This window comes from Heptranchias perlo, chromosome 30, assembly GCF_035084215.1.
Source record: "Heptranchias perlo isolate sHepPer1 chromosome 30, sHepPer1.hap1, whole genome shotgun sequence".
NCBI classification, from domain to species: Eukaryota; Metazoa; Chordata; class Chondrichthyes; order Hexanchiformes; family Hexanchidae; genus Heptranchias; species Heptranchias perlo.
Genome location: NC_090354.1, coordinates 23,741,104 through 23,748,481, shown reverse-complemented (window position 1 = coordinate 23,748,481; position 7,378 = coordinate 23,741,104).

Sequence of the window (7,378 nt, the reverse complement as noted above, 5' to 3'; positions counted from 1 at the left end):
TCAAGCTAAGCTAAGAAAGCATTGGACCGCTACGCATTTAGAACAGGCCAAAATCTGGTACAGTATAGCAGTGGAAAGTGGCTGAAGGACAGCAGTACAAAGGAGTGTGATGGAATACTCTCCACTTGCCTGGATGAGTGCAGCTCCAACAACACTCAAGAAGCTCGACACCATCCAGGACAAAGCAGCCCACTTGATTGGCACCCCATCCACCACCCTAAACATTCATTCCCTCCACCACCGGCGCACTGTGGCTGCAGTGTGTACCATCCACAGGATGCACTGCAGCAACTCGCCAAGGCTTCTTCAACAGCTCCTTCCAAACCCGCGACCTCTACCACCTAGAAGGACAAGAGCAGCAGGTACATGGGAACAATACCACTTGTACGTTCCCCTCCAAGTCACACACCATCCCGACTTGGAAATATATCGCCGTTCCTGCATTGTCGCTGGGTCAAAATCCTGAAACTCCCTTCCTATCAGCACTGCGGGAGAACCTTCACCACACGGACTGCAGCGGCTCAAGAAGGCGGCTCACCACCACCTTCTCAAGGGCAATTAGGGATGGGCAATAAATTCCGGCCTCGCCAGCAACGCCCACATCCCATGAACGAATAAAAAAAAAGGCCAGCTTCAGCAGGAGGCTCTGCAAACACTAAACTTGGTTATGAAAATTGGGCCATAATTTTGAAGGGTGAGAACAGCCCCTCAACATGCAAACAAGACTCTCACAAAGAAAATTTCCCCAAAATACTCCACATCCAATGAATTACTCGTCATGGTTGTTATATAAGCATCATAGTTGGGTAAAACATGCAAGAGATGCTAGCCCCCCAGATCTGAAGGTACTCATACAACACGAGGTGGAAAAATGGTGGCATTGTTCAGGGAGAGTCTGAAATGAATTGACTCTGTGGCTATTGATCAATCACAACCGTTAACAAGGCCTTAACAAGCTCAACTGACCTATTTATCCAACATTGTTCAAGTATTTGTAACACCTTTGAGGCAAGAATGCTCAAAATACAGACAATTTATCTTCTGCTGCTTTCATTAAAACACTTTTTGCACGTGTTTACTTTTTCATAAGGCTTCATGAACCTTATGAAATGCCGGTCCCCTTGTCACCGAGCCCATTTGCAATGATGTTTATTGTCTGTAAGAAATTGCTGATGGCCTTGGCCCTGTGAATTTGACCTTCAAGCAGAGGAAGATTGAACATTTTCTCCTTAAGAAGTTGTTGACTCTCAGCCAGCTAAACATAACTCTCAGTATTACGAGGCATTAAAAAGGAGACTCTGATAAGCTGGTAAATTTGAAAACAAAAATAAAAGCAGAAGAGGCTGCAAATACACAGCAGGCTCATCAGCATCCATCAGTTTAATGTTCTAGGCATTGATCCATTGTTAGTTTTGAATGCTGATAAAAGGATCTACAAGAAAACTTTGCCTACTGCTTCTCATAGATGGTGATGTTACCCTTTTAAATACATTCATCTAAATGCTGCGTGTGCCACTGAATATATGAATGTTGAAGTATTTTTCCCCTGTGTTTAGTGAAAGGAGTCAAAAATGGAGAGGCTCTAAGCCTTTGCAAGTTGCAAGTGTCAGCTGTATTTAGGTGTCATTCACCTCTTAACCCCACAGGGCCTCCCTCAGCTCCATGTGTCCAAAGCAGTCGTTTGTCTTTTTAGTTTGAGATTTAATGCATTTTATTTTCTCATCTTTATTAAACAATAACTCATGATATTGCATTTATAGGAGTGCTTTTATTGACTGCCTGTCTTTTATAGTTAAAAAGGGCAGCAAGTTACCTTTAAACAGCCAGCCTCTGACACCTTAGTGTTTTCCATCTATATGACAGACTAGTTAGACTAGGGAAGAATGAAATAAAAACAGAAGCTCAGCAAGTGAGGCAGCGTCTGTGGAGAAAGAAACAGAGTTAACGTTTCAAGTCGAAGACCTTTTGTCACAATTGGAAGATGCATCTGCAGCATTCTTGGTTTTTATTTCAGAATTCCAGCATCCGCAATATTTTGCTTTTGGGGAAGAACGTGTTGTCACACGCCAACTACCGTGGGCTGAAACCCTGCAGTCAAGAAACCAGATGAGCAAATAAGCCCATGAAGGAGGCTGACTCATCCTTTTGTTTTTGGTGTCTCTGAGGCATTTCAGAAGCTTCCCCGGAAACCCACATGGAAACAAAAAAGTTGGAAATTAGTTCCAAACACATCCGGCCTGTTCAGAGTAGTGAAAAATATTTTGAGATTCACAGGAGTCGATATTTTCTTTGTCCACTTTTTTTACCCCCTCTCCTGAAAGCCCTGACCCTTGCTGTCCTCATCTTTGCCATCCTTATGTAACTTGAATTCCCTTTGTGTCCACTCGTGTGCGTATTTTGTCTGCTGCTCCGGACCCGAACCTATTACTTCTATCATCCTTTTTTTCTCTTTTCTTGACCCCTCTTGGGGCCTTCTCTCCTGTCTCTAGAATTCCCTCCCTAAACCTCTCCGCCTCTCTCTCTTTTAAAGCACTCTTTACCAAGCCCTGTTCTAATATTTCCTTATGTGTGTGGCTCGGTGTCAAGTTTTGTTTGATAATGCTGTGAAGCGCCTTGGGACGTTTTACTAGGCTAAAGACGCTATATAAATGCAAGTTGTTGTTGTCTCCCCCCCATCCTGTTACCCAGTCATGTCTCCTTTCATTGGAACCCCTCTCAACTACTTTGTCCCCATCCCCAAATCCCTCCCCCAACCTTTCACTATTCCTCTGCCTTCCAACTCTCCTGCCGATGTCCCAAGGTTGAACACCCCCCCATGGATAAGCCCACAGATTCCCTCGGTGCCTTTCTCGGCATTCCCCAAAAGGCCCATCAAGGCACTCGTCACTGTCTCCTTACGTGTGGCACCTCCAACTGCCCCCTCCTCCTCTCTCACTGACCTTCCCACCCAGAGCACCATCTGGGGGCTAATTTTGTGAACCTCCATCCCATCCCACTCACCGCACCCACTGCTATCCCCTTGGACTCTGCCAGATCAATAATCATCACCCCTCTCCGTATTTCCCTCCAGAATGACCTACCTCCTGCTCTCTCGACCCCATTCCCACTAAACTGCTGACCACCCAACTTCCCTTCCTGGCCCCCATGCTATCTGATATTGTAAATAGTTCCCTCTCCTCGGGTACTATTCCCCCTCCCTTTCGAAACCACCAAGATCACAGTTAAGCCTAACCGATCACCTCCACACATGTACTTTCCCGCAGGAGAGATCGGTAGCAGGAACCTTGACTCAGTTTCCCCTTCCCTAGCCCAGGGACATTGAAACTAGCTGTAGCACTGCAGTCCCCACCCCAGCTCAGATCAGGAAATTTATCGCAGTTCAGGAATCAAGCCATGGGACTTTACTGTATGTTACAATTCTACACTTGGCAGTGCACATGGAGACATATGGGGAGCCTGGAGTCAATCTTCACTTATGCAGAAAGTTTATGCTCAGCATAAAACTGCCTTATATGTTACAATTATGAGGAATGTGCTTCAAACAAACAGATCCCAGCTGAACCTTAAAGAGTCTGAAATCTGAAGTGTATTTAGTCCAATAAAACTACAGGGAGACATAGTACCAGTGGGTTGACAATCAACCTCTGAGTGAAAAGAAAAGGATCTTTTTTGTTTTCTGCGAACAATTAACTTGTTTTTCTACATATTGTACAAACCCTTCCCTTAACTGTTTTGTTGTCTTGCCAAGACGTAACTTTCAGTAGAATAGCTCATTTAAAAATGAAAAACAACCGCACCGTAAAAAAATTGCAAAAATAGATTATCATTTTTTTTAAACTTACCCATTAATGAGTGAGATAATTAAAATTCACAGAGCGATGCATGTTCATTCGCCATCTTGGAACTCAGCCAGCGTAAGGGAGACTGTAACTGGGCATCATCATTCTGATGCTGCCTGACCCAGTTTCTCTGGTAGAGTATTGTAGAGAGGCGAATGCAATAGAGCCACTAGACATACCTGCTCCTGGATAAAAACAGAGGGTCACAGCGTCGCTCAAAGGGAGCAATAATCAGTTTATCACAGGCCATTCATTTAATTTAACGGACAGAAAATCAGGCACTGTGATTCCCCATCCAGCGTACCCTGCGAGTGCCAATCCATGCTGGGAGCACTAGATCAGGGAATCAACCCTCGGATACTAACTCAATAGGTGAAGAATCATGTACAGTATTCATCCTAGCAAATGGATCATAACTGTCCTCTTTCCCCAGTAAGAGTGAGGAGACAGGAATGAAACCTTAGATACTCATTTTTATCTTGGCCACAGAATGTCTGGCAAAATCAGTCTTAGAATCTGTTGGTGTTAGAGAATGATGGGGACTTACAGCACTAGAATTCCCTATCTGCAGGTGAGATGACAGACTACTGATCGAGAACCATCACAAATAATTGTGTATTCGGGGGTTAGATAAATTGAACAAAGTCAGGGATGTTGGCTGTTATTACAGCTATGAGGGACATGCCAGTTAATTATGTAGAAGACACACACCATTAATAATCTAGATGTGCAAGCTCTCTTGATGGCTTAGCGTGTCGTGTGGTAATAAACCATACAGGCCTGATAGTCTGAGGATTGAAGCTTGGTATTTGCTGAGTTAGCTGACTTCAGCCTGACAGGAGTTGGGATGCTTCGATTGCCTTCAGTAAGATTGTAGGCAATTCATTCGGTTAGGATGTCTATCATGGTTGAAAAGGTTGCTGTCACTCATTGTCTAGGCTTACATATGGAGCCTTGGCAGGGGTGAGTCATAGAGTCATAGAGTCATAGAGTTATACAGCACGGATAGAGGCCCTTCGGCCCATCGTGTCCGCGCCGGCCATCAGCCCTGTCTACTCTAATCCCATATTCCAGCATTTGGTCCGTAGCCTCGTATGCTATGGCATTTCAAGTGCTCATCCAAATGCTTCTTGAATGTTGTGAGGGTTCCTGCCTCCACAACCCTTTCAGGCAGTGAGTTCCAGACTCCAACCACCCTCTGGGTGAAAAAGTTCTTTCTCAAATCCCCTCTAAACCTCCCGCCTTTTACCTTGAATCTATGTCCCCTTGTTATAGTACCCTCAACGAAGGGAAAAAGCTCCTTAGTATCCATCCTATCTGTGCCCCTCATAATTTTGTACACCTCAATCATGTCCCCCCTCAGCCTCCTCTGCTCCAAGGAAAACAAACCCAATCTTCCCAGTCTCTCTTCATAGCTGAAGCGCTCCAGCCCTGGTAACATCCTGGTGAATCTCCTCTGCACCCTCTCCAAAGCGATCACATCCTTCCTGTAGTGTGGCGACCAGAACTGCACACAGTACTCCAGCTGTGGCCTAACCAGTGTTTTATACAGCTCCATCATAACCTCCTTGCTCTTATATTCTATGCCTCGGCTAATAAAGGCAAGTATCCCATATGCCTTCTTTACCACCTTATCTACCTGTTCCGCCGCCTTCAGGGATCTGTGAACTTGCACACCAAGATCCCTCTGACCCTCTGTCTTGCCTAGGGTCCTCCCATTCATTGTGTATTCCCTTGCCTTGTTAGTCCCTCCAAAGTGCATCACCTCGCACTTTTCCGGGTTAAATTCCATTTGCTACTGTTCCGCCCATCTGACCAACCCATCTATATCGTCCTGCAGACTGAGGCTATCCTCCTCGCTATTTACCACCCTACCAATTTTTGTATCATCAGCGAACTTACTGATCATACCTTTTACATTCATATCCAAGTCATTAATGTAGACCACAAACAGCAAGGGACCCAGCACCGATCCCAGTGGTACCCCACTGGCCACAGGCTTCCAGTCACAAAAACAACCTTCGACCATCACCCTCTGCCTTCTGCCACTAAGCCAGTTTTGTATCCAAAGTGCCAAGGCACCCTGGATTCCATGGGCTCGTACCTTCTTGACCAGTCTCCTGTGGGGGACTTTATCGAAGGCCTTACTGAAATCCATGTATACCACATCCACTGCGTTACCCTCATCCACACGCCTAGTCACCCCCTCAAAAAATTCAATCAAATTAGTCAGACATGATCTTCCCTTGACAAAGCCATGTTGACTATCCCTGATTAATCCTTGCTTCTCCAAGTGGAGACTAATTTTGTCCTTCAGAATTTTTTCCAATAATTTTCCTACCACTGCTTGGTAGTTGTTGTCTGTGGTGCGGAACCTTAACTGCACCTTCAGTGGAGAAGGAAGAAAGGGAGAAAAATGGAAAAAGAAGTTTGAGGTGCCTGTCTCCCAGGATTTGGACAATATCAAAAATCTGTTGTGGGAGCAACATATTCACAATTTAACTGGGCCTTGAAAGATGGCAAACATTCCTTCTGTCTCCCTATTAAAACCAATATTATTTTTAATGTTGTAAACTTGTTTAATATGATTTCTTCCTTCAACCTCAGAAACGTCATAACATCAACAACATGTTTATGTAGAAAGGGTGATGGAAACTATTGTTCTTCAAAATTAATTGTTAGGGAGTAATTGGGAGGACAACCAGATCAGGAGGATTAGCGAATCAAGAGGACTAAAAAAATCAGTAGAGTCACCAGATCAGGAGGACTACTAGAGCAAGAGGACTACCACATTAGGAAGCCTACCACATGAGTCAATGGAAAGGAAAATCAGGAGAGATGTGTAATGGGCGTCCGATCCGATATTGCCCGTTTTACACTATTGCCAAAAGTTAAAATTACCCCCACGGTGTGAAAGCAAGGGCCTAAATATGGTTTATCACAATAGACAGAGATGAACACAATGTACTCAGGTATAAAATGTTCAGGAAGGATAAAACAAGTAGGAAAGGAGGGCGTATAGATCTATATGTGGAGACACTTGGGAGATAAAGGAAATAGACCCTTCAGAAAAGAAAGAACTATGTAGTGGGATAATCTGACTCGAGGCTTCTAACCATAGAGAACTAAGATAGTACCAGGGGCAACTCAGAATAAGTAGGAGGACAGAATACTTTATGAAGAGATAAGGAGGATATGTGAAAACAGAAATGTTGCATTAATGGGGGATTTCAAACAACCAAATTTAAATTGGGATTGCCAAAATAGCCCGGGGTTTGAATTGGCAAATGTAATGGATGATTGCTTCGCGTCGGGGAGGCCACAAGAGAAAATTCTCAGCTTGACTTGATAACGGTAAGTGACCCCTATCCCTAAAAAATGGAAGGCTTAGCACCTCTTAGCAAGCACAAAATGTTTAAGCTTGAAATGAATGAGGATTCACCACTACCAAAAACCAACACCCACCCAGGTAACCTACTTTACAAAGGCCAAGTACAAGTGTATTAGGGAAGAGCAAAAACAGATTGAATGATATACTT